General features: G+C 46.7%; 1 pseudogene; it reads left to right on the top strand.

Moving 5' to 3' along the window:
- The first annotated feature begins 10414 nt into the window (after positions 1 to 10414).
- Positions 10415 to 17652, top strand: LOC119923425 (annotated as a pseudogene).
- The last annotated feature ends 9358 nt before the right edge of the window (positions 17653 to 27010 follow it).

The following is a 27010-nucleotide window of genomic DNA, read 5'->3' as shown; positions in this document are numbered from 1 at the left end:
TTTCTCACAGAATCAACCACTTCCATCCCCACCAGCCACCCACGAGATCTGATGGATGGAAAGCATTGGAGATTCCAGTAGAAACAATCCCTTTTACAAGTGAAGGTGAGAGGAGACAGAGAGCTTTCTCTAATTCTCTGTCACTGCTGGTCCCCCTATGAGGCCCTTCTTATCCCTGGTACTCACTGAGCTAGACTCACTGTCCAGATTGGGACAAGAAGGTGCTGGTCTCTGTTGTCCTCCAATTACCTTTGTCTCCTCAGCTCATGGACGAAGGCCACAGAAACGTCTGTCCTGACTCCTCTTCCTTCCCATTTGGAGCTCAATGGGCTCTCAGTGAGGTTGAGCCTTTCTGGAAAACCTCCCTGGTATTCTATGCAGGGCACCCGCTCAGGGGATGAGCCAGTTTGCTGGGCTGAGGAGCCTCATTATGCCCTGCTTTGGCCTGGGTTCCCTGAGGCTGGCACCATTCAGGCTCGGGTCCCATGGGCTGGGTAGTGGCCCTGTGCCATGTGACTGCCCCATGGAGACCATGTGACCCCATCACACTTGTTCATCTCACAGGGAGAAATTCCGGTGTAACCAAGCAGACTATGATGATATGTCCATCTTGATTTTTTATCAGTAACCCATTGGCTCATCCACTGTTGTTCATGTTTAGAAGGATCTCTTTCACGTACTCCTAAAAGATGTCTTCCTTTCTAACCTCAACTCACCAGTCATTCCTGCCTTCTGAAAACCTGCCTTCTGCAATCAATTCTCAGCCTCTCAATTTTGTTCTCAGCATCCTATATGAACCCATCAGGCATCTCTAGCCCTCATGCATTTTGAATTCACTGACCAGGCTCTGCTGGTCTGGAAAGCTCATTTATCCCTTTAGCTGACATAAATCGCTGGCATATACAGGAGGGTCCTGATTCCTCTTTGCTCCCATTTGGAGAATGACAGGCTCTCAGTGAGGCCGAACCCTTCTGGAGAAGCTCCCTGCTATTTCACATGGGATTCCCCCCAGGAGACGAGCCAGATGTTGGGCTGAGAATCGACATTATGTCCTGTTCGTGGATGGGTCCCCTGAGATCCAGCTCCTCTTGAGCCCTGTCCCCACAGCCGAGGTAGCGGCTCTGCCCCACATGACTACCCCATGGGGCCCTTGTGATCAGCCATAGTTTCCCCTATCACTAATCTACTTTAATGGAGAATAAATGCCTGTCTCCCTCCCCCTTAGACTCTGAGCTCCATTTAAAACAGGAACTGTGTCCAATCTGGTCGTATTGTATCTACCCCAGCAGTTACTTCAGTACTTGGCATATAGTGAGCTCTTAACCATTACTTCAATTATTATTAGTGAAAAACCTCTTATTCCAGAATCAAGGCGAGGGGGGAGGGGTGGTAGTAACCAAAGAGGTGCAGGAGTGGGGTTGCTAGGCAGGGATCCCCAGTCTTGTTCATCACAGGGAGGGAGGAATTGGAAGTCTTTAGGCAATGGGAGCTAAGGCAGGGAAGCCTTCTTGGCGGAGGTGTGGTTTCAATAGATTTTTGAAGCTGGGGAGAGTCGTGGTCCGTTATATATGAAGAATTACAAATTCCTCTTCCAAGCCCAAGCCCAAGGGAGGAAGCGGGCAAGACACTGAAGGAAGGACAGAAGAGAGTAAGGAACAGTGAGTAGGTTGGTATTACAGTGAAGTGGGTGTCCTGGGTTGCAGTATAACAGCAAGGAGAGGTACAAGGAGGAGAAGTGAAAAGCAGCGTGGTCAGTGGAAAGAGCGTGGGCTTGGGAGTCAGAGGTCATGGGCTCTAATCCCAGCTCCGCCACTTATCAGCTGTGTGGCTTTGGGCAAATCACTTAAACTCTCTGTGCCTCAATTACCTCATCTGGAAAATGGGGATTAAGACTGTGAGCCCCATCTGGGACAACTTGATCACCTTGTATCTCCCCAGCGCTTAGAACAGTGCTTGGCATGTAGTAAGCACTTAGGAAGTACCAAAAGTATTATTATTATTATTAAGTGAGGGAATGCCTTAAAGCCTTTGGTAAGAAGTTTCAGTTTGATATGAAAATGGATGGATGGGAAAACTCTTCACAGTCTCACTAGATTGCAAGATAATTGAAGGCAGGGATTCTGTCCACCAGCTCTATTGTACTCTCCCATGCACTTACTACAGAGCTATGCATATAGTAATTACTCCAAAAATATAACAATAATAATTATGGTATTTGTGAAGTGATCATTATGTGCTGAGCACTGTTCTAAGCGCTGGGGTAGATATAAGGTAATACAGTAATCTATACCTACATCTACATCTAATCTACATCTCTGCCCCTGCTCTTTTCTCCCTCCCTTCAGGCTTGGGTCTCCTCCTGCCTTCAGGACATCTCCGTCTGGATGTCCGCCCACTACCTAAAACTCAAAATGTCCAAGACTGAACTCCTTAACTTCCCTCCCAAACCCTGTCCTCTCCCTGACTTTCCCATCGCTGTAGACGGCACTACCATCCTTCCCGTCTCAGAGGGCCGTAATCTTGGTGTCATCCTCGACTCCGCTCTCTTGTTCACCCCTCACATCCAATCCGTCCCCAAAACCTGCCAGTCTCACTTCCGCATCATCGCCAAGATCCGCCCTTTCCTCTCCATCCAAACTGCTACCTTGCTGGTTCAATCTCTCATCCTATCCCGACTGGATTACTGCATCAGCCTCTTCGCTGATTTCCCATCCTCCTGTCTCTCCCCACTTCAGCCTATACTTCACGCTGCTGCCCGGCAGAAACACTCTGGACATGTTACTCCTCTCCTCAAAAATCTCGTGACTGCCAGTCAATCTATGCATCAAGCAAAAACTCCTCACTCTCGGCTTCAAGACTCTCCATCACCTCGCCCCCTCCTACCTCACCTCCCTTCATTCCTTCTACAGCCGAAGCCGCACTCTCTGCTCCTCGGCCGCTATCCTCCTCACTGTGCCTCGTTCTTGCCCGTCCTGCCGTCGACCCCCGGCCCACGTCCTCCCCCTGGCCTGGAATGCCCTCCCTCCGCACATCCGCACAGCTAGCTCTCTTCCTCCCGTCAAAGCCCTACTGAGAGCTCACTTCCTCCAGGAGGCCTTCCCAGACTGAGCCCCCATTTTCCTCTCCTCCTCTCCATCCCCCCCCAGCCCTACCTCCTTCCCCTCCCCACGGCCCCTGTATATATGTTTGTACGGATTTATTACTCTCTTTATTTTACTTTTACATATTTACTACTCTATGTATTTTGTTAATGATGTGCTTCTAACTTTATTTCTATTTATTCTGATAACTTGACACCTGTCCACATGTTTTGTCTTGCTGTCTGTCTCCCCCTTCTAGACTGTGAGCCCGTGGTTGGGTAGGGACCGTTTCTATAGGTTGCCAACTTGTACTTCCCAAGCGCTTGGTATAGCGATCTGCACACAGTAAGCGCTCAATAAATACGATTGAATGAATGAATGAATGAATGAAAGTTGGCCCACGCGGGGCTCACAGTCTTAGTCCCCATTTTACAGATGAGGTAACTGAGGCACAGAGAAGTTAAGTGGCTTTCCCAAGATCACACAGCAAGCAAGTGGTAGAGTCAGGATTAGAACCCATATCCTCTGACTCCCAAAGCTGTGCTCTTTCCACTTAGCCACACTGCTTCTGATTGATTGATTGATGATTGATCAATTTTTTCGGCCTGAAGCTTGTTGTCTTGCTACTGCCATTCTGTCACTCTCTCAGAAAACTTACTGGCCTCTTTAATATGTTTCTTTCCTTCAATCAAATAACCAGTTATATTCATTGAACATCTCCTGAAAGCAGAGCACTAAACAAATCACTTTCAAGAGTATGACTGAACCAATGCATAAGTTATTTGCATCTTGGGAAACTTACAGAACCAATTTTTCATCACTGGAAAGTATTTGGAGTGAGTAGGGATGGCAGCTTATGGAGGGATCATTGTTTCAGATAGATATGGACAGAGCAAGGCATGGTCAATGGGAGACCAGGAAGAGAATGTTAAAGAGGCCAGAACAGGGTTGGGATGGACAAGTTGGAACTCACTCGATTAAAATGACCCTATGACCTAGAAGCAGATGGGGCAGCTTTTTTTGAAGTTACCCCAGCCAGACTAGATCCTCTTCCAGTGAGACAAACTAGTGTGGGGAGTCACATGGTCTCCAAGGTACAGTCACCTGGGAGAGGGCCTGCTACCCTAGCCGTGGGGCTGGGCCTGAGAAGTGCCAGACTTCAGGGGATGTAATAATTCTCCTCAATCCAACATCTGGCTCCTCCCCTGAGGTGGAATCTCACATGGAACAGCAGGGAGCTTTTTTGGAAATGCTTGGTCTCACTGATAGCATGTCATGCTTCCAAAGGGAAGATAGAAGAGCTTAGACCCTTGATTGTATCTCAAAATTCCTGACTTGCATCTACACAAGGAAATAACAATCTACAGACTAGGGAAATTACTGATAGGGGAAATAATAGAATCCCAGACTTTATCTACATATCTTCTGTGGGGTGGGGATGAGTATGAAAGTGATTAATACATACTTGAACAAATGCATAGGCATCATAGAGGAGAAAGCACTTAGGGATAATAAGGGCTTAGTCAGGGAAGGCCTCTTGGAAGAGATATGATTTTAGAAAGGACTTTAAGGTGAGGAAAGTGGTGGACCGTCGGGTATGAAAAATAATGTTGGTATTTGTTAAGCACTTACTATGGGCCAAACACTGTTCTAAACACTGGGTTAGATACAAGGTAATCAGGTTGTCCCACGTAGGGCTCACAGTCTTCATCCCCACTTTACAGATGAGGCAACTGAGGCACAGAAAGGTTAAGTGACTTGCCCAAGGTACCACAGCTGACAAACAGCAGAGTCAGGATTAGAACCCATGACCTCTGATGGACCAGAGGGAGGACATGGACAAGGGTTTAACTGTGAGATACATGGGACTGAGGTGCACAGTGTAGGTGAGTCAGTGCTCAACAAATAGCACCAGTTTCTGGATTAATTGATTGGCTGATCAATGTGGGCCAGCTGCGATGGTTGGGTAAGGGAAACGTTGAAGGTGACTCACCTGTTTGTAGGCCTCTTCTCGGCCCAGGCAGCAGGAGTTGTTAGCCAGATACGGTCTCTACACGGTGCAGGGATGCACAGTGGAGGGGCTAGGCTGGGGAAAACCAAGATCACCACTTTCCTCAGAATGACAGATGATATTGGGAGCTTGACTGGAGATGAGTGAGAGATGGCATGGGAGGGCGGAGGTGGGGAAGCAGGAGTAGGAGTGGATGAACATTCACGTAGAAGGGGGAGGAATTGGAGGAGAGAGAGAGGAAGAATGAACAAGTCCAGGAATGGACTGTGAATAGGTGTTTGGGACCAGGAATGGGAGTGTGAGGGAGGCTATTTTTGCTATTACTCTATTTCCCCTACTACACTACTATTTCTGCTATCCTTAATTTAGTTTAATCACTGTATAAGACAGATTTTGAAGGGCACGGTGTGGTCAGTGGCACTAAGAAGAGAATGTTAGTGGGATGGCCCAGCTCATCCCCCACCAAACTAAAATCATCATCATCATCATCATCAATCGTATTTATTGAGCGCTTACTGTGTCCAGAGCACTGTACTAAGCGCTTGGGAAGTACAAATTGGCAACATATAGAGACAGTCCCTACCCAACAGTGGACTCACAGTCTAAAATGGGGAGACAAAACCAAACATACTAACAAAATAAAATAAATAGAATAGATATGTACAGGTAAAATAAATGAATAGAGTAATAAATATGTGCAAACATATATACATATATACAGGTGCTGTGGGGAAGGGAAGGAGGTAAGGGGGGGATGGAGAGGGGGACGAGGGGAAGAGGAATAAAGGGGCTCAGACTGCGAAGGACTCCTGGAGGAGGTGAGCTCTCAGTAGGGCCTTGAAGGGAGGAAGAGAGATAGCTAGGTGGATGGGCAGATGGAGGGCATTCCAGGCCCGGGGGATGACGTGGGCCGGGGGTCGATGGCGGGACAGGTGAGAACGAGGCATGGTGAGGAGATTAGCGGCAGAGGAGCGGAGGGTGCGGGCTGGGCTGTAGACGGAGAGAAGGGAGGTGAGGTAGGAGGGGGCGAGGTGATGGAGAGCCTTGAAGCCCAGGGTGAGGAGTTTCTGCCTGATGCGCAGATTGATTGGTAGCCACTGGAGATTTTTGAGGAGGGGAGTAACATGTCCAGAGCGTTTCAGGACAAAGACAATCCGGTCAGCAGCATGAAGTATGGATTGAAGGGAGGAGAGACACGAGGATGGGAGATCGGAGAGAAGGCTGATGCAGTAGTCCAGACGGGATAGGATGAGAGCTTGGACGAGCAGGGTAGTGGTTTGGATGGAGAGGAAAGGGCGGATCTTGGCAATGTTGCAGAACTGAGACCGGCAGGTTTTAGTGACGGCTTGGATGTGAGGGGTGAACGAGAGAGCGGAGTAGAGGATGACACCAAGGTTGCGGTCTTGTGAGACGGGAAGGATGGTAGTGCCGTCAACAGAGATGGGAAAGTCAGGGAGAGGTCAGGGTTTGGGAGGGAAGACAAGGAGTTCAGTATTGGACATGTTGAGTTTTAGGTGGCGGGCAGACATCCAGATGGAGATGCGAGCCTGGATAGAGGGGGAGAGATCAGGGGCAGAGATGTAGATCTGGGTGTCATCAGCGTAGAGATGATAGTTGAAACCGTGGGAGCGAATGAGGTCACCAAAGGAGTGAGTGTAGATCGGGAAGAGAAGGGGACCAAGAACTGAACCTTGGGGAACCCCCACAGTGAGGGGATGGGAGGGGGAGGAGGAGCCTGCAAAAGAGACTGAGAATGAACGACCAGAGAGATAAGAGAAGAACAAGGAGAGGACGGAGTCTGTGAAGCCAAGGTCGGATAGTGTGTTGAGGAGAAGGGGGTGGTAGTCTAATCAACTAATCAACTTACTACTAAGTAAGTAGTCTAATCAACTAATCAATAATATTTTTGAGTGCTTCCTGTATGCAGAGCACTATACGAAGTGCCTTGAATAGTACAACTCGAGTTGGTAGACATTCTCTGCCCACAGGGGTTTCAATGTGGTAGTGTAGTTGTGAAGTGACTAGAGCTTGTATCAGAGGTGTAGCTGTTTGGGTGGAGAGGAAGTAACCAAGCCAGGAGATTTTGTGTAGGAAGAACCAGTGAGATTTGGAATGAGAGAGCCGATGAAGAGTGAAGAATCAATGGTGGCCCCGAAGTTGCATCGAAACTGAGGAGAGGTCAGAGAGGTAGGAGAAGCAGGTCAGTCCTGAACCAGCAAAACCGAGACCTGAGGGTGTTTCAAGGAGGAGGAAATGGTCAACAGGGGCTGTCTACATGTTTTGTCTTGTCTGTCTCCCCCTTCTAGACGGTGAGCCGGTTGTTGGGTAGGAACCAACTATATGTTGCTGACTTGTACTTCCCAAGCGCTTAGTACAGTGCTCTGCACACAATAAGCGCCCAATACATATGACTGAGTGAATTAATGAACAGGGTCCAAGGGAGTCTAGAAGTCAAGAAGAACTGGAACAGAGTAGAGCTCATAGGTCTAGTCTAGAAGGAGGGCAGCCTGAGAGGGTGACTTAAAACTAACCTTATCTATAATATAATAATAATGATGGCATTTGTTAAGTGCTTACTATGTGTCAAGCACTGTTCTAAGCGCTGTGATAGATACAAGGTTATCAGATTATCCCATGTGAGGCTCACTGTCTTAATCCCCTTTTTACAGATAAGGTAATCGAGACACAGAGAAGTTAAGTTGCCAATTTGTACTTCCCAAGCGCTTAGTACAGTGCTCTGCACATAGTAAGCGCTCAATAAATATGATTGATTGATTAAGTGATTTGCCCAGTCACATAGCTGACAAGTGGCAGAGCCAGTATTAGAACTCATGACCTCTGACTCCCAAGCGGTCAGTGGCAAGAATGACTATGTTGGCATTAGAGAGTGAAGCTTGTGGGATGAGTTGTGGTAGAAAATCAGAGAGATAAGCTTGGAAGGAGTATGCTGACTAAGTTCTTTAAAGCCATGGTAAGGAATCTCTGTTCATTGAGGAGGTAGGTGGGCCACTCCTGGAGGTTTCTGAGGCGTGGGGAGAATTTGTCCAAGGAAACCAAGGTGATGGGAAAATATGCAAGAATACAGACGAGAAAACTGAAAACTTCTTGAGAATAGAGAAGCTGCATGGCTTAGTGTGTGCATTCAGGTGGACAAAATGAACTGAGACAGATCAATCAATCAATCAATGGTATTTATCGGGTGCCTCTTGAATGCATTCCGAGCGCTTAGGGGAGAGAAACAGGAACAAGGTGCGCATTTGTGTCAATATACCTGTGTGTTATGCCTCTGTTCTGTTGTGTTTTTGCCCGCTTTTAAGTATCCTGACTGTATCCCTTTATGTGAATACTTACATGTTGTCTGAGTGGAATCCAGCTCACATATGAGTCTGTGTTTGTGTTTTTCATTTCTCTTCATGTCCTTCATTAGGTCCTGTAATTGCTATCTTTTTATGGCCTTACATGTTTATTTTATCTATATGCCCATGTGTGTTTGTGCATTTGTTTGTGTTGCCTATATGTCCATATGTGCCTGTGTGGTTGTTGGTGGGGTAAAGGAATTTGAATCTGGGACAGATGATCCTATGATGCTCCTATAACTTAAAGTATGATCTCTCTTTTTGGAATCAGAAAAAAAATTATTTTCATTTCTCTCCCTAGGCAGTGACAAGACATCCCCAAATGGCCAACCTTAGTGTAAGGTCAGAGTTCTTCCTCCTGGGGTTCTCTGAGATCCGGGAGCTGCAGCTGGTCCATGCCGTGCTGTTCTTCCTGGTCTACCTGGCTGCCCTGTTGGGGAATCTCCTCATCACCATGATCATTATCCTTGACCGGCACCTCCACACCCCCATGTACTTCTTCCTCGATAACCTGTCCTTCCTTGATCTCTGCCTCATCTCCACCACCGTCCCCAAATCCATCACCAACTCTCTGACCAACCACAGATCCATCTCTTTCCTAGGCTGTGCTGCCCAGGTCTTCTCCGTGGTTCTGTTCGCCGGTTCAGAGCTGTTCATCCTCACAGCAATGTCCTACGACCGCTACGTCGCTATCTGCTGCCTCCTACACTACAAGATTATCATGAATAGAGGGGTCTGTGTACAGATGGCGGCTGCTTCCTGGTTCACTGCAGGTCTATTTGCAATGATGTGCTCAGCTGGAACGTTCTCCCTGCCCTTCTGTGGGTCCCTTGTTGTCCCACAACTCTTCTGTGATGTCCCCTCTTTAGTCAAGCTCTCCTATTCTGAAACACACGTTGCCCTTGAGGTGATCATAATTACCGGTGTTTATTTGGCTGCAAACTTCTTAATCTGCATCCTCGTCTCCTACATCCACATCTTCTCTGCTGTGTTGAGGATGCCTTCCACCGAGGGTCGGACCAAAGCTTTTTCCACCTGCCTGCCCCACTTGCCGTCACTACTGTGTTTTTCACCACGGCAGCCTTCGCCCATTTGAAATCATCATCTTCCCTCCCAGTGCTAGAACTGATAGTATCCGTGTTCTACACTGTGGTTCTCCCGACTCTGAACCCCCTCATCTACAGCCTGAGAACCAGGGACATGAAGACGGCGATGGGGAGGATACTTGGTAAGACTCTTTTCACCAGGATATGAAGTGCCTCCTTGAGCCTTGACCCTGTCATTTCTCTTCCTCCGCCTTGACCTTTAGAGGCTCTTCCACCCCACAAATATCTGCAATGTTTGTCTTTTTTCTAGAGTTTTCCTGGCCATGCACTGCATGCTATCAATGGCCTTCACTCATCAATTACTGCATGTTATCAATGGCCTTCACGCATCAATTATGGGAGTTTGTATAAAACTGTTATTGTCCTATAGCTTGGTCTTTATGAGGTCGGGAACACCTCTCTGACATTTAATATTTCCTGTTGGAGAGGTTGACATTTATTTACCCCCTTGGCACTTCTAGCTGCAATCCAGTAACTGAATCTAGGCTCCAGATTTATTCCAGCATCATTTCCACGAATCCTATCTTGCCATTTGATATTGAGGATGACTCTCAAGGGAACCTGCTTGGGGAGCTAGATGGACAGTCTAGATGATGATGAGACCTGGACCAGACACTGAAAACCTGGACACACCAGCTTGGTACCTGGATTGACCACAGACATTGAGAGAATGTGCCCTATCTCATGATCTTGCATATGCTCCAGCACTTAGTACAGTGCTTGGGTTATAGTAAAGACTTAAATACCGCAGTTATTATTATCACTTTATAAACTTGATTTGGGCAAAGACTTGCTGCCTAGCTGCTGTCACTCTCTGTCAATGTCTCCAAGGAAGCACAAGGCTCTTTAATATGGTTTTCTATGTGGGCGAGCCAGGGCGAGCAGTGGTCCGGGCCTCTGAGCCTCCACGACGTGGAGGAAAGGCCGCTGGTCCCGCTGCACGTCCAGTACAGCGCCGCGGAGGTGACCCAGCTGGGGCAGGTGCTCACGCCCACCCAGGTGCAGCAGCGGCCGGTGAACATCGCGTGAGAGGGCTGCGACCCGCAGAGACTGTACCCTCTGGTGTTCTCGGACCCGGACGCTCCAAGCCGCCAGGACCCCAAGTTCAGGGAATGGCACCATTTCTTGTTGGTCAACATGAAAGGAAGTGACATCGGCAGTGGAGGCGTCCTGTCGTATTACATAGGCTCCGGGACTCCCAAGGGGACAGCCCGCACCCTCCGCCCCTCTGCCGACGCTCACCTCCTCACTGGGCCTCCTTCTCGCCCGTCCCGCCGTCGACCCCCGGCCCACGTCCTCCCCCTGGCCCGGAATGCCCTCCCTCTGCACATCCGCCAAGCTAGCTCTCTTCCTCCCTTCAAAGCCCTCCTGAGAGCTCACCTCCTCCGGGAGGCCTTCCCACACTGAGCCCTTTTTCCTCTCCTCCTCCCCATCCTCTTCCACCCTACTTCCTTCCCCTCGCCACAGCACCTGTATAGTTGTTTGTACAGATTTAATACTCTATTCATTTAACTTGTACATATTTACTATTTTGTTTTGTTAATGATGTGCATATAGCTTTAATTCTATTTGTTCGGACGACTTGACACCCGTCCACATGTTTTGTTTTGTCGTCCGTCTCCCACTTGTAGAATGTGAGCCCGTTGTCGGGTAGGGACCGTCTCTATACGTTGCCGACTTGTACTTTCCAAGCGCTTAGTACAGTGCTCTGCACACAGTAAGCGCTCAATAAATACGATTAAATGAAATGAAAATGAAAATGAAACTACTGGGTGCTGAGCACTATAACAGTGTTTGGGAAAGTACAGCAAAAACAAGGTTCATGATACCTGCCGTCAAGGACTTTGAAAGTGAGTAATAATAATAATAATTATTAATAATAATAATAATGGCATTTGCTAAGCGCTTGCTATGTGCAAAGCACTGTTCTAAGCGCTGGGGGGATACAAGGTGATCTGGTTGTCCCACGTGGGGCTCACAGTCTTAATCCCCATTTTACAGATGAGGTAACTGAGGCTTAGAGAAGTTAAGTGATTTGCCCAAAGTCACATAGCTGACAAATGGCAGAGCCGGAATTAGAACCCATGACCTCTGACTCCCAAGTCCGTGCTCTTTCCACTGAGCAACACTGCTTCTATGACAAGAAGTTCCCCATGTTCCTAAAATCTCACCCCCAACAAGACTTCCCTTATTTATTTCCAATAACGCAAGTCTCATCACTCCAGTAGTCACCTGAGGCATTTATTTAGTCATTTAGCATTTCGGTGTGAATCTATAACCCACTTTATATTTATTTATTCAGTCTGCTTCATCTATTTAAAAACGTGTTTATTGCTACTTCTTTATATCTACAATAATTTTTTGAAAATTTAAGGATATTTAAGGCAGATTTTTTCTAGAACATCTGAGAAATTGACAATAGAAGAACCAGTGTTTTTCACTTAAAATAATTAATCAGTTGAACTCTTCATATGCCAGTTTTGTCTTTATAGAAAAAATAGATTTTCCTATTTCTCTTCATCGCTTCCTCTATTAATTCTCTTCTTGTTACTGTGATTTTCTTACACTGATATTTTGTGACAGCATTGATAAAGTCTGTGCTTTACCTAAAGATAAAGCTAAAGAATTAAAGTGAACTACATGCTTAGTGCTAGATTTCATTCTGTTTTTCATCATATTCATTTGTAACTATTTTATGATTTTATTCATTTTCATTTCATTTTATTTCATTTCAGAGCAGCATAGCCTAGTGGAAAAAGCAAGGGCCTAGGATTCAGAGGACCTGAGTTCTAAGCCCTGCTCTGCAACTTGCCTACTGTGTGATCTTGGGCAATTCATTTCAGTTCTCTGTGCCTAAATTGGATAAAGAAGTCTTCTTGAGGGAAAGCCTCTTGGAGGAGTTGTAGTTTCAGTAGAGCTTTGAAGGTGAGGAGAGACCGTCTCTGTTGGAAATAAAGGAGGAGGACATTCCGGACCAGAGGAAGGATGTGGACACAGCATGGCTTAGTGGAAAGAGCATGGGCTTGAGGGTCAGAGGACGTGGATTCTAATACTGGTTCCACCACTTGTCTGCTGTGTGACCTTGGGCAAGCCACTTAATTTCTGTGTGTCTCAGTTACCTCATCTGTAAAATGGGGATTAAGACTATGAGCCGCACGTGGGACTACCTGATTACCTTGTATCTACCACAGGGCTTAGAACAGTGTTTTGCATATAGTAAGTGCTTATTAAATACCACAATTAGTATTATTATTATTAATGAAACAAAAGACAGAGTAAGTTGGCCTTGAGGAATAAACTGTGCAGACTAGGTTGTATTAGGAATTCAGCAAGGTAAGGTAAAAGAGGAAAAGCCAGGGGAAATTTGGTAGGGAAAGACCTTTCCAGCAGTCAATCCAACAGTACTATTTACTGATCCCTACTGTGTGCAGAGCACTACACTAAGCGTTTGGAAGAGTAAAGTAAAACAGAGTCCGTCGCGGTGACATGAATCCTCACAACTGCACTGACCTACACTCTGTGAAAGTATCTTTCTCCTCCTGCAGCTGTTCCCACATCCACTGAAAAAAAGGGACCACAGAAAAGTGATTCAGTGGGGACATTTCCCCTCCCACTAAGGCTCCTGTGGAGGGGACTTGGGCTGACATTCCAGTCATCCCACTGGCAAGTCAATTGCCACCACTGGTCCCACTTCATTCCCCATACCTCCACCCACCATGGGCTGCTTTAACCTCAGCTCACGTGGCTCAGTGGAAAGAGCACGGGCTCAGGAGTCAGAGGTTATGGGTTCTAATCCTGGCTCCGCCACTTGTCAGCTGTGTGACTTTGGGCAGGTCACTTAAGTTCTCTGGCCCTCAGTTACCTCATCTGTAAAACGGGGATTAAGACTGTGAGCCCCATGTGGGACAACCTGATTACCTTGTATCTCCCCCAGCGCTTAGAACAGTGCTTGGCACATAGTAAGCGCCTAACAAATGTCATCATTATTATTATCATTATTATGTTTCCACCCCATTGTCATCCTGTAACCTCTTTCCATTCTGTATTCATCCCATGCCCCTGTCTTGGGCAAACCCTAACCCAACAAACAAATTTGAATCAGTTGCAATATTCTTCTGAACTTGTGCCTTTGAGCATTTGATTCTACCAACATCAACCAAGTACTATTAGTAGTAGAAATAGTATCTATTAAGTGCTTACTGTATGCAGGATATTGTACTAAGTGCTGGGATAGTATAGAAAGATGGGAAATAGAATCTCTGGTCCTTAAGGGACTCACAAGCTAAGACTCTAATGGGAGAAAGGACTGAAGATTGACATATCAGGAGTGATGAAGTAAGCACAAATGCACAAAATAAATACAGAAATCTGGAGGATGTTTTGGCTAGAGGAAAATTTCAGGCTCCCTGTTGCTCTGAGATAAGGGCAAACCAGTAACCCCCGTGATCAGTTCACTGGTGAGTGAGTGGGCTTTCATTCATTTTGCAGGTGGTTTTAGACATGCTCAAAATCTGTTTCCACCTGGACCCACCAGAATGTAGGGAATGTCTTTTGGACTAGTCAGAGAACAGTGTTGATTGTACTTTCTGAGAAGAAAGAACTAATTATGGTGTGTGTGTGTGTGTGTGTGTGTGTGTGTGTGTGTGTGTGTGTGTGTGTGTGTGTGTGTGTGTCTAACTTCATTCCTGGCTCTTCCACTCAGCTGCTGTGTGACCTGAGGAAAGCCACTTAATTTATCTGTGCCTCAGCTTCTTCATCCATAAAAATGATATCTCTTCTCCATCCCCTTTCAATTGGGAATTCAATGGGGAAGATGGACTGCACTTGATATACTTATATTATACCTTTATCAGTATTTAGTACAGTGCTTGGCACGACCAGGGACAACTTTTAGTGCGCCTAGTGTGGCTGAGACTGTGGCTCCCCACTGCCCTTCTCAGTCACACATTCATTCATAGTTGAACTTCACCATCATTGATTTCTTGTCATTCAGTCAATCAATCAATGGTATTCATTGAGTGCTTACTGTGTGCAGATCACTGAACTAAACCCTTGGGAGTGCACAGTACAGTAGAGTTGGTAGTCACATTCCCTGCCCACGAGGAGCTTCTTCAAAATAAAAAAGAGTGAGTGCTAAAATATACCAATATTAGCTACCCCTCCCAACAAGGGGCTAGCCAGTTGAACAATGCCTCCCAAAACCATTTTTGGTAGTCAACACCTTTTCTGTTTGAGACTGTGTGAATATGAGGATCAGCAACTATTTTTTTGTTTTAGTCGCTTTCAGGGAACACAGGCTGTGCCTCTAGTGTTGCTCTGTGTCACTATGTGCATCGCTGACAGTCTAAGAGGGAGCAAGAACAAGTCTTTAATCTCCATTCGACACGTGAGGTAACAGATGCTCAGAGAGGTTAGGTGATTTGTTCAAGGTTGCACAGCAGTCATTAGAGGGGGAAATCAATCAATTAATCAATCATATTATTTACAGTATATAGAACAATAAACGAAGCTCTTGGGAGAGTACAATATAATAGAGATGGTAAACACATTCCCTGCCCACAAGAAGCTTAAAGTCTGGAGAGAGGATCTTACAGTCTAGAGGGAGGACCTTACAGACTAGAGGGACATATTGATACAGGCCACAGTCCTTGGCAAAGAGATGCAGAAGGTTCTCCAATGATCTAATGGTTCTAAAATGGTTTCTGGGCACTCCATGCCTCCTCCTCCTCCTTGCCTTACTGCTAGGCTTAATTTTTCTATAAGCCACACAACTGCCCCACCATTGTTTTAATACAGCAAATATTCCAGCAATTGTTCCAGCAAATATTCCAGCAAATTGCGACATTTGTTAAGTGCTCACTTGCGTCAAGCACTGTACTAAGTGCTGGAGTAGATACAAGATATTCAGGTCAGACAAAGTCCCTATTCTGCATGGGAATCCACAATCCAAAGGGTAGAGAGATGGGGAATCTTCTCATCGTTACCATTGCCAGCATTGACTAGTGCCTCAATCAATCAATCAATCAATCAATCGTATTTATTGAGCGCTTACTGTGTGCATAGCACTGTACTAAGCGCTCGGGAAGTACAAGTCGGCAACACATAGAGACAGTCCCTACCCAACAGCGAACTCACAGTCTAGAAGGGGGAGACAGAGAACAAAACCAAACATAATAACAAAATAAAATAAATAGAATAGATATGTACAAGTCAGATAAATAAATAGAGTGATAAATATGTACAAACATATATACATATATACAGGTGCTGAGGGGAAGGGAAGGAGGTAAGATGGGGGGATGGAGAGGGGGACGAGGGGGAGAGGAATAAAGGGGCTCAGACTGCGAAGGACTCCTGGAGGAGGTGAGCTCTCAGTAGGGCCTTGAAGGGAGGAAGAGAGCTAGCTTGGCGGATGGGCAGAGGGAGGGCATTCCAGGCCGGGGGACGACGTGGGCCCGGGGTCGATGGGGGGACATGCGAGAACGAGGCACGGTGAGGAGATTAGCGTCAGAGGAGTGGAGGGTGCGGGCTGGGCTGTAGACGGAGAGAAGGGAGGTGAGGTAGGAGGGGGCAAGGTGATGGAGAGCCTTGAAGCCCAGGGTGAGGAGTTTCTGCCTGATGCGCAGATTGATTGGTAGCCACTGGAGATTTTTGAGGAGGGGTGTAACATGCCCAGAGCGTTTCTGGACAAAGACAATCCGGTCAGCAGCATGAAGTATGGATTGAAGTGGGAAAAGACACGAGGATGGGAGATTAGAGAGAAGGCTTATGCAGTAGTCCAGACGGGATAGGATGAAAGCTTGAACGAGCAGCGTAGCGGTTTGAATGGAGAGGGAAGGACGGATCTTGGCAATGTTGCGGAGCTGAGACCGGCAGGTTTTGGTGACGGCTTGGATGTGAGGGGTGAATGAGAGAGCGGAGTCGAGGATGACACCACGGTTGCGGGCTTGTGAGACGGGAAGGATGGTAGTGCCGTCAACAGATATGGGAAAGTCAGGGAGAGGGCAGGGTTTGGGGGAGAAGACAAGGAGTTCAGTCTTGGACATGTTGAGTTTTAGGTGGCGGGCAGACATCCAGATGGAGATGTCCTGAAGGCAGGAGGAGATGCGAGCCTGGAGAGAGGGGGAGAGAGCAGGGGCAGAGATGTAGATCTGGGTGTCATCAGCGTAGAGATGATAGTTGAAGCCGTGGGAGCGAATGAGGTCACCAGGGGAGTGACTGTAGATCGAGAACAGTAGGGGACCAAGCACTGAACCTTGGGGAACCCCCACAGTAAGGGAATGGGAGAGGAAGGAGGAGCCTGCAAAAGAGACTGAGAATGAACGACCGGAGAGATAAGAGGAGAACCAGGAGAGGACGGAGTCTGTGAAGCCAAGGTCAGATAGCGTGTTGAGAAGAAGGGGGTTGTCCACAGTGTGGAAGGCAGCTGAGAGGTCGAGGACGATTAGGATAGATAGTGGTGCCTCCACACCACTACGTGCTTTCTCCTAAGCAATCTGTCCTTCCTTGATCCCTGGTACATCTCTGTCACAGTCCCTAAATAACATTGCCTGTTTTCTGAGCAGGAACTGCTCCATCTCCTTCCTGGGCTGCCTCACACAGCTCTTGCAATGTCCTACGACCACTGTGTCGCCCTCTGCTGGCCCCAGCGCTACCAGGTCGTCACAAGTCGAGGAACATAGGAAAAGATGGTGACCGCCTCCTGGTTCAACGGGAGGCTGTTTGGGACGAAGAACATGTCTGGGACATTCTTTCTGTACTTCTGTGGGTCCTCAGTACTCCAGCAGGACGTCTGTGACTCCCTAACTTTACTGAAGTTCTCCCGTTCCAAAATGAAACCCGCCATAAGCCAGTCCAAGACCTTCTCCACCTGCCTCCCCCACCTTGTAGTCATCATGGTTTTTCTTTCTAACGAAGTCTGTGCCTATATGAAGCTCTTGTTACCCCGCCCCCTCCAACCTGCGTTGGTGCTGTATCTGCTGGAGCTCATGTTCCACACCATGGTGCCCCACACCCAGAATCCCCTAATCTGCAGCCTTAAGAACGTGACAGCCACTCCTGGGAAGGTCCTGGGGGGAAATCCATTCCCCCAACAATAACTAGAACAACAACAAAAATAGTAATAATAACATTAATAATAATGGTGGTTTGTATTACGAGCCAAGCACCATACTAAGTGCAGGGGGAGATAAAGTATCTACAGATTCTATACAGTCCCTGACCCATACAGGATTCAGAGTCTGATTGGAAGGGAGAATACATATTTTCTTTCCATTTTGCAGCTGTGGACTGTGAGGCACAGAGAAATTGAGTGATTGAAAACAAAGTCACACAGAAAACACATGGCAGAGAGGTACTATGAGCCCAGTGCCACAATCATTCTATGAGATTGGCAACTCTGGCCAAACAGTCTGAGATCTGAGCACTGCCACATCTCAGGGATGAAGTCACCCATGGGCTGCAGCGTTTCCCAGGCAACAAAGTCCCCTAGTAGAGCTGTGGGCTGATTCTCCTAGAGGAATCCCTCCGAGAAAAGAGGCTGTTTTCTTCGAGGGGGATAGGGGAGCATTGGGAGAATACTGCGAAATGGTTAGCTCCCAGAGACTTTCCTGCCGCAGCTAAAAACATTGAAGAGGAGAAGAGCAAGGACCAGGACTCCAGAACTATTTACGGATCAAGTGAGTCTGAATGGAAGAATGATACAGGGAACGGAGAGTGATGCGGCACAAGAAACTCAGTCTGCGTGGTTTCCTAACCTTATTGCTATTTGTAGATTATGCTATTTGTTAAGGATTTATTTGGTGGGCTGCGAGCTGGGCTACGTACAAGAGAATCAGATTGGGCACAGATCCTGCCCCTTATGGGGCTCACAGTCTAAGAGGTAAGTGAGAGAAAGCAACAACTTCATTTTACGGATGTGGAAATTCAATCGACTGTAATTAATGGGTGCCTCCTGTGTGCAGAGCGCTGTATTAATCACTCAGCAGAGCATAAATATTTGGCAGACATACTCCCTGCCCTGAAGGAGCTTGTAACCTGGCCAAAGAGAGGTTAGGTGACTTGCCCTAGATAACCCAAGAATACCAAACTCCTGAAACGGGTCATTTACACTGACTACCCTCTTGTCCTCTTTGGCAACATGCTTCTTAAGCCATCACAATCAGGTTTTTGACTCCACACACTAAGGTCAACAATGACCTCCTTATCATCAAATCCAACTACTTGGTGTTAATCTTCCTAGACCTCTAGGGTGCCTTTGGCACTGTGGACCAACCACTTCTTGGAACACTTTCAGCCCTCGATTTTGCTTATATGATACTAGCCTGTTTCTTCTCCTACCCCTCTGGCCGTTTCTCAATTTCATTCACTGGCTCTACTTCTGCCTCACCTCCCTGAACTATTAGTGCTCCTCAAGTCTCCATTCTGCTTCCCCTCCCTTTCTGCCTTGCACCCATTCTCTTGGGAAGCTCATATACTCATTTGGGTTCAGCTCCCCCATCTCAGTAGACCACTTCCAAAACCAACTCTCTAGCCCTGAAATCTCATCTAACCACAATCCCACATTTCCTCGTGCTTGTAGGATATTTTCACTTGCTTGTTCTGCCAGCACCTCAAACTTCCTCAGTGAACTATTTTGCACCCCTTTGGTTGTTTTTGTGGCTCTGCATAAAACTTTCTCTAGCCTCTCTATTGCCTTTTGAAAGTGTAGTGACCAAAACTGAATGCATCATTGGCCAGTGTAGACTATAATGAAAGTATCACTTCATGACTCTAATGAAAGTATCACTTCATGACTCCAACCTACCAAAATCTGATTGATACATTCCAAAACAGTGTTCACTTTTTATCGCAATAACATTGCTTCATTCCAGACTCATCTTTTCTGGTCATCTGTGACACTCTGATTGTGCTATAGGTTTTTTTTTCCTAGTATACTTGTGCAAGTCTTTCTGTGGCCTGTAAATGTATTACCACCCTCTGTTTCAGGGTGTGGAGCTAGGAGTCAGGAGATGAGGGCTCTGCTCCCAGCTCTGCCCCTGGCCTGCTGGGTGACCCCATCCCATCACTTAACCTTTCCATGCCTCAATTACCTCATTTGTGAAATGGGGATGAGCTACTTGCCTCACCCTACTGGACAATCATGCAGTGAGATAAAGTGTGATAACTGGTGTGAAAGTTTTTTTAAAAAAAATTAGAATGTTAAATAAATAGAAGGTCTTACAAGGAACACGAAGTAAGAAATCCTCATTTTGTGATAGAAATTTCCAGAATTCATTCATTTATTCATTCAATCGTATTTATGGAGCACTTACTGTGTGCAGAGCACTGTACTAAGTGTTTGGGAAGTACAAGTTGGCAACATATAGAGACGGTCCCTACCCAACAGTGGGCTCACAGTCTAGAAGGGGGAGACGAGGCTGGGTTATTTACAGCCCAAGGAGAGTGACTGCTGTATGTTTTAAGGGCTCTGCCAATATTTCTAGAACTCTATATTTTTCTGGAAGGAGTAGGAGTACTGATATTGTTCGAGGCTTGTAACAAAGTGATCCAACCTGTTCTCTTAAGGGAGGAATTTTCTAATTTTCTTTTTGAAAGTATACCAGTTCTTTGTGCAGGCGTTCCATACGTTCTACTTGAAAATGGTCAAAGTCAACACAGTGACCGATTTCCTGCTCATGGGATTCTCTGACATCTGGGAGCTGCAGCTGATCCATGCCGCGCTGTTCCTCTTGGTCTACCTGGCAGCCCTGATGGGGAATCTTCTTATCATCGCCATCACCACCCTCGACGGGTGCTTCTACACCCCCATGTACTTCTTCCTCAAGCATCTGTCCATCCTCAGTCTATGCTACATTTCTGTCACATTCCCCAAATCCATCACGAATTCTCTGACCAAGAATTGTTCTATATACTACTGGAGCTGTGTGGCCCAACTGTTTTCAACAATTATGTTGGCTATTTCAGAGTTGTTCATCCTCACTGTGGTGTCCTACGACTGCTACGTGGCCATCTGCCGCCCCCTACACTATGAGGTCATCATGAACAGAGGGGCTTGTGTGCAAATGGCGGCTGCTACTTGCTTCAGTGGGGGGCTGCTTGGGGGGATGTACTCAGTGGGAACATTCACATTAAGCTTCTGCAGAACTAATGTGATCCAACTGTTCTTCTGTGATGTCCCCTCCCTGCTGAACATCTCCTGTTCTGATAGGCACATTGTCGTTGATGTCAATGTTGTCATTGGTATGAGCTTTGGTTACATCTCCTTCATGTCCATCATCATTTTATACATTTACATCTGCTCCACCGGGCTGACATTTCCATCCACTGAGAGCCACTCCAAAGCTTTCTCCACCCTGCCTGCCTCATCTTGCCGCCATCATGTTATTTCTCTCTACTGGAGCCTGTGCCTACCTGAAGCCACCTTCAGACTCCCCGATGGCCCGGGACCTGATGGTGTCTGTCTTCTACACCAACGTGCCCCCAACCCTGAACCCCCTCATCTACAGCCTAAGGAACAGAGACATGAAGGCCGCCTTTAAGAAGGTTTGGGGCTGAAACCCATTTCTCTAGGGTTAAACACCCCTTTATTTGGCAGGTCATTGACCCTGGTATAATTCTATCACACAGAAATTACTGTAAGCCCTCTCTAGACTGTAATCCCCATGTGGTCAGGGATCGGTTCTACCAGTTCTCTTGCAAAGTACTCTCCTAAGGACTTAGTAGAGTGTTCTGCACACAGTAAGTGCTCAATAAATACCAGTCATTTCTGGTCTGATTGAAAGGTCAATAGACGACCAAAGGGGGTAACTAGGAAACCTCCTGATTCGAAGAGGCATGCTCCCAGGATTAAGAAACTTCTTGGCTCCAGCAAACGAGACAGAAGGGATCAATCAGCCCTGTAAAAGATCTGCAACAGACAAAGCCTCTCATAGTCCACTTCCTAATTAGCAAGAGTGATGGCAGAAACAGGACGAGGGGTAGGGTACATGGTGTTAGTTATGGGTGAGAAAATAAGTGTTGGTATAATCAGTGTTGGGGTTGAGATACATCCTTTTCTTTAAGGAGTAGTTGTAGCAGTTGTACTAATAGTAGGGAATAGTGAGAAGTCGTGTGCCTAGTGGCCTGGGTTCTAATCCTAGCTCTGCCAAGTGTCCATTATGGGACTTTGGGCAATTCACTTAACTTCTCTGTGCCTCAGTTAACTCATCTGTAAAATAAGGATTAAATCCTACTCCCGCCTACTTAAACTGTGAGCCCCACTTGGGATGGAGCCTGTTTAGAACCTGCATAATTTGCATTCATCCCACAATGCTTAGTACAGTGATTGGTGCATAGTAAATGCTTAACAAGTATTAGCAGTAGAAGTAGTAGCATTAGCAGTAATAATAGAATTAGGAGTTGCAATAGTAGTGCTAGTAGTAGCAGAAGTAGTAGACGTTGTAGCGCCAGTAGTAGAAGTAACACCATTCATTGAAGTCCTGCCTGTCTTAGTCGATAGAGCGCAGGCCTGGGAAGCGGAAGGACCTGGGTTCTAATTCCAGCTTTGCCACATGCCTGCTGTGTGACCTTGGGCAAATCACTTAACTTCTCTGGACCTTAGTTACCTCATCTGTAAAATGGGGATTAAGAGTGTGAGCCCCATGTGGGACAAGGACTGCGTCCAAACTGATTAACGCATATCTACCCCAGCGTTTAGAACAGTGGTTGGTGCATAGTAAGTGCTTAACAAGTCTTGTCTTGTCTTACGCTGTCAAGTTGCTTCCAAGCCACAGTGACTCCATGGACGCATCTCTCCCAGAAAGCCCCACCTCCTTCTGCAATCATTCTTGTAGTGTATCCATAGTGTTTTCTTGGGAAAAATATGGAAGTGGTTTACCATTGCCTTCTTCCATGCCGAAAACTTGAGTCTCCACCTTTAGCTCTCTCCCATGCGGCTGCTGCCCAGCACAAGTGAGTTTTGATTTGTAGCAGATTACTTTCCACTAGCTAGCCACTGCCCAAGCTAGGTATGGAATGGGTATGCCTCTGCTTGACTCTCCCTCCTGTAGTCATGACTAATAAAGTACTGGAAACTCTCCAGGTTCGACCTTGAGGGAGATGGCTCCTATATCTTCAGGGAAATGCCTGGAAATCACTTGAAGAATGGTGGCAGCAATAGGGGCGCAGGAACCTAGATGGCGGGGAGTGAGTAGGACATAACACTTGTGATAGAAGGACAGGGTACTGGAGGGCTTTAGGACCAGTTGGAGGTTGACTGGAGTCTGGGGGTTCTTGCAGCAGGAATTTAGGGCTGCAAACTCGTGATGATATCACACATGGTATAATCTAAAGATGGAACAAGAAGCCATGGATTGGACTCACAACAACCAACAACCCTAGGTATTTAGGTAAAAATAGACTCTACATCGCTACTTCCCTATTCTGGGTCAGAAAAGATGTTGGACTGGTCTAATGAGTTGGAGTAAGTGCCTGCCCCACCCACGAATAATAATCTAACTCTGGCCACAGCAACAGACTCCTTGCTGACCTCCCTGTCTCCTGTCTCTCCCCTCTCTAGTCCATACTTCACTTTGCTGCCCTGGTCATTTTTCAGAGGCCCAAGTGGGACAGGGACTATAACCAACCTGATTATCTCAGATCTATCCAAGCACTTAGTACAGTTCGTAACTCACAGGAAGCACTTAACAAATACCATGGCTATTAGTCATGTTGAGTTTGAAGTGTCAGTGAGACATCCCTTTGGATATGATATAGAGACGAGAGAAGTTGTGGGATTGCCCCATCCTGGATAATTGGAGCAGGGCCTGTGGGGGGTTCTCAGCAGCAATAGGGGTTGGGTAGTCTCTCTCCCGGGCAACAGAACAATGAAAATAGAGTGACCAGGATCTCATGCTGCATTTCCTTCTCCCTCCAACATGTAAACAGAAAGGAAAATGTCCTTCCTTTCTGCTGGAGGCAGATCTACCTCGATGAGGGAACTTAATCAATCAATCAGTAGAACATATTGACAACCTACTATGTAGATACTTAGAGAAACAGGATTGCTTTGTGTAACAGGGACAGGCCTGAGAGCCAGAGGACCTGGGTTCCAATCCGGACTTAGCCACTTGCCTGTTGCATGACCTTGGGAGGTCACTTAAATTATCTTTACCTCAGTCTCCTCTGTAAAATAGGGATTGAATAGTTGTTCTCATTCTTACATGGGCTGTGAACTCCATGTGGGAGAGGGACTGAGTCCATTCCAGATATACTGTATCTACCCCGTTCTTTACAGCATTGCTTGGCACTTAGTAAGAACCTACTAAACACCACAAATTATTACTATTTTATTGTTATTCTTATCATTATCAGAAATGATATAATAGTATGGACTAAGTGATTGAGGGAGTTCAACTGAAAAACAAGACAAAGTCCCTGTCTTCAAGGGATTGACTGAATATACTCAGAGTGCTTGCTGTGGCCTCATTCCTCTGGCCAGCAGAAAAGTCTTCCTGTTTCCTCCTTCATTGGTCAATCGATCAATCAATGGTATTTACTGAGTGCTTACTGTGTGCAAAACACTACTAAGCACTTGGGAAAGTACAATAAAACAGGGTCAGTAGACTCTGTGATCCCTGCCCACAAAGAGTCTACAATCTACAGGGGAAAGAGGTGGAACTGGGAGGGGCCAAGATTTTGACTGCAGACGTGGTCCTCTGTTTTCTTGTGTGCTTTACCCCACTACAACTGTAGTCCAGGGCACAGATTTTTCTCAGTTCTGAAGGGGTGATCCTTCCCAGGACCAAGTCGGCTTGAGCCCAACTTGGAGCTTTCCTAGCTGAACTTGAATACTCTTGTCTGCTTGTTAATGCTCTGACCATCACATGGGAACCAAGTCGGTGAATACATATATGGGAGCTGTGAGCAGTGTTGAGAGTTTCAATCAGTCAGTCAGTGGTTTGAGTGATTGCTTACTGTATTCCAAACACTGTGCTAAGCACTTGGTAGACACAGCCGCTGCCCACAAGGAGTTTACAGTTCGTTACTTTAATATCCAAAGGATATGCCTGGTAGGTAATGAGTCTGAGCCTCATTTGGAGCTCCGTGCTTTAGGGAACATTTCCTCTCCTCTCTCCACCTTTACAGTTGGCCATCCAGGAAGACTTCCCTGGCTCTGGCGCTGAACCCAAGGATGGAGACCATATTTGAGATCCTTATCCTGCTGGAGATTAGCATGGGGGTCTTGAGGAACATGTTCCTCATCGTGGTGTATGTTTGCCTGGTTTCCTGCAGCCACAAGCTGACTTCCTCAGGCCTGATCCTCGCCCACCTGGCCTTGGCCAACACCATGACCATTTTGGCCAAGGGCATGCCAGACACACTGACAGCCTGGGGGATGAAAAATTTCCCGGTGGATAATCAGTCAATAATCCCGGTGGATTTTGGAGTTTATACTGATGGATTGGAATATTTGGGTTGAATGAGAGAGAGGAGTCAAGGACAATACCGAGATTTACCTGTCAGTAAACAGGGGTTCGAAATAAAGGCACAGTGATCTAGAGAGGATCGGCATCTGGAAACTGTCTGTGTAGGAGGATGTCCTCATAAATCAATCAATCTATCTACCTATCAATCTTATTAATTGACCATTTACTGTGGACAGAACACCGTACTAAGCACTGAAAGAGTACAATAGAGTTAATAGACATTGTCCCTGACCCCATGGGGCTTTCTGTCTGGTAGGGAAGTGTCATGGTCCCTCCCTGCCATGCTTTTGCCAGGCTTGTGTCTGCTGGGTTGGCTTCAGGGTGCTGAAGTATCACGTTATCATGGTCAATCTGAGACGGAGGAGAAGGCAGAAACCATTCCTCCCTGGTTGTGCCCTGGGAATAGCCCCATCTCTGAAAACGGTGGCCTGACCCACTGGCCCGGATCTGAAGTCTGGATACCCTTTGGGACTTGTAGAGCTCCCACTTCTGGGGCTTTGCGGTGGGCATGGCTGTACCAGTCACAGAACAGTCCAACCCCAGGAGAGAATCTGTGGAGCTTAAAATCAAAATTATTTTACAGTTAACAAACCTCCACAAGCTGCGATCGATGGCCTGCAGACCCACAGGATGAGGACGGCAGCAGGGGCAATTAAGCACAAACCCACCAAAGGCCTGCAGTGCATGGGGTTGATCAAGCACTCACTCCAAACACGGTGCTAAATGCTGAGCAAAACACAAGTTATCAATAAGATATGGGGAGAGACCACCCTCTGGTCCTCATGGGGAATTGAGGGCTAGAGAGGGGAAGGCCTCTTGGAAGAGATGTGATTCTTATAAGGCTTTGAAGATAGGGAGAGTAACAGTCCGCCAAATAGGAACAGGGAAAGGGTCCCAAGCTAGAGGCAGGATGTAGGCAAGTGATGAGAGATGAGGTAGACAAGTTCGAGGCACAATACATAGGTTGGCATTAGAGTAGTGATGCATGTGACCTAGGTTGTAGTGGGTATTCAGCCAAATGAGTTATGAAGGGCCAGTCCGATTGAGAATTTAAAGGCTGAGAGCAAGACATTCCCATTCGATGTGAAAGTGGATGGGCAACCACTGGAGATTTTTGAGGACTGGAGACACCAATCAATCGATTAATCAATCAATCAATCAATCTTATTTATTGAACGCTTACTGTGTCCAAAGGACTGTACTAATCACCTGGGAGAGTACAATTACAATATAACAATAAACAGACACATCCCCAGCCCACAACGAGCTTACAGTCTGGAGCAGGAGATGGACATTAACAAAAGTAAATAAATTACACATATGTACATAAGCGCTGTGGGGCTGATGGAAGGGTGAAGAGAGGGTACAAATCCAAGTGCAAGGGTAATGCAGAGGCAGAGGGAGAAGAGGAAATGAAGGCTTAGTTAAGGAAGACCTCCTGGAGGAGATGTGCTTGCGATAAGACTTTGAAGGAGGGGAGGATGATTGTCTGTCAGATATGAAGAGTAACGGCATTCCAGATCACAGGTATGCTGAGGGTCAGAGGCTAACAGTGAGATATATGAGATTAAGGTGCAGTGAGTAGGGTGACATTAGAGGAGTCAAATGTGCGGGCTGGGTTGTAGTAAGAAATCAGGGAGGTAAGGTAGGAGGGGGCAAGGCGATTGAGTGCTGTAAAGCCGATGGTAAAAGTTTCTATTTGATGTAGAGGTTCATAGGAAACCACTGGAGGTTCCTGCGGAGTGGATAGATGTGGACCTAACATTTTTCTAGAAAAAGGATCCTGTCTGCAGAGTGAAGTATAAACTGGACTGGGTAAAGACAAGAGGCAGCCAGGTCAGCCAGGAGGCTGCTGCAGTCATCAAGTCAGACTATGATAAGTGCTTAGACCAATATAACAGCAATTTGAATGGAGAGTTGAGGATGGGTTTCAGTGGTGTTGTGAAGGTAACATCAACAGGATTTGGTGACATATTGAATATGTGGGTTA

This window comes from Tachyglossus aculeatus, unplaced genomic scaffold, assembly GCF_015852505.1.
Source record: "Tachyglossus aculeatus isolate mTacAcu1 unplaced genomic scaffold, mTacAcu1.pri scaffold_197_arrow_ctg1, whole genome shotgun sequence".
In the NCBI taxonomy this organism is placed as follows: domain Eukaryota; kingdom Metazoa; phylum Chordata; class Mammalia; order Monotremata; family Tachyglossidae; genus Tachyglossus; species Tachyglossus aculeatus.
The sequence above is the reverse complement of the archived record's forward strand: the minus strand, read 5'-3'. Positions and strand labels throughout refer to the sequence as shown.